Source organism: Echinops telfairi, unplaced genomic scaffold, assembly GCF_000313985.2.
Source record: "Echinops telfairi isolate 266 unplaced genomic scaffold, ASM31398v2 ScPeMD7_7469;HRSCAF=8507_0, whole genome shotgun sequence".
Taxonomy (NCBI): domain Eukaryota; kingdom Metazoa; phylum Chordata; class Mammalia; order Afrosoricida; family Tenrecidae; genus Echinops; species Echinops telfairi.
Genome location: NW_022111372.1, coordinates 44,141,079 through 44,142,130, shown reverse-complemented (window position 1 = coordinate 44,142,130; position 1,052 = coordinate 44,141,079).

Sequence of the window (1,052 nt, the reverse complement as noted above, 5' to 3'; positions counted from 1 at the left end):
AAGAGGCAGTTGTGCAAAGAGCACAAGGGCACACTGCGTGGTTTGAAATAGGAAACGTGGGGTCAGGGTTGTATCTTCTTACAATGATTCTTCCACCTGTATCCTGAGTGCATAACCAGAGAAGTTAGATTATATTGACTAGTGCGCAGTATTGAATTAGGAGGAAGTCTCATTTACAACCTGTGCTATGCAGATGACACAGCCTTCTGTATCGACAGTGAAGCGGTTGGAGGGACTGTCTGATGAAGATCAAGGATTGCAATTTTCAGTACGGATTGGAACTCAATGTAAAGAAGATCAAAATCCTGACAATTGCACCGAGTCTCTGGTGCTTCTGTCACATCATGGCATATCATTAAATAAGGAGAAAAGATTGAAATGATCAAATATTTTGTTTTGCTTTAATTCACAATCTATTCTTATGGAAGGGGAGTGGGCGAGAGATCAAAAGATGTTTTGCATTGGGAAAATCTGCTACACAGCTACCACTTTTGAGAGTATTGAAAAGCAAGGATGTTAGTTTGACTACTCAAACGTGCTTAACCTGAACCATGGTATATTTCATTACCTCATATGCATGTGAAAGTTGGACATTGGATAAAGAAGATTGAAGAAAAATGGATGCTTTTGAAATATGGTGTTGGAAAAAAGTGTTGAAAGTACTGTATAATGACATCTCTATTTATTTATTATGGTATTGCTTATTGGTCCAGTTGTGAGGACTTTCAACTTATTCATACTGAGGTATAGCTCATAATGAAAGATGTAGGGATGGTGGAGGTCATTCTATGCATAATTTCTATTTATATATAAGAGACTATTCATAGATTTGATACATTTTTTAAAATTTTGCCTCTAGCAAAAGAAAACAATAAGGAAAGTTTAAAACCTGTCAGTTCCTTTATATAAAAGATGCATCTGAAACCAGAAATCACGCGTATGTATAGCCATCAACTCTCAGCACAACATGCATCATCCCTAGGAATGAAAATTTACCTAGTAAATGCTACTTTTTGTTTTTTGTTTAATATATATAATATATTATATATAAT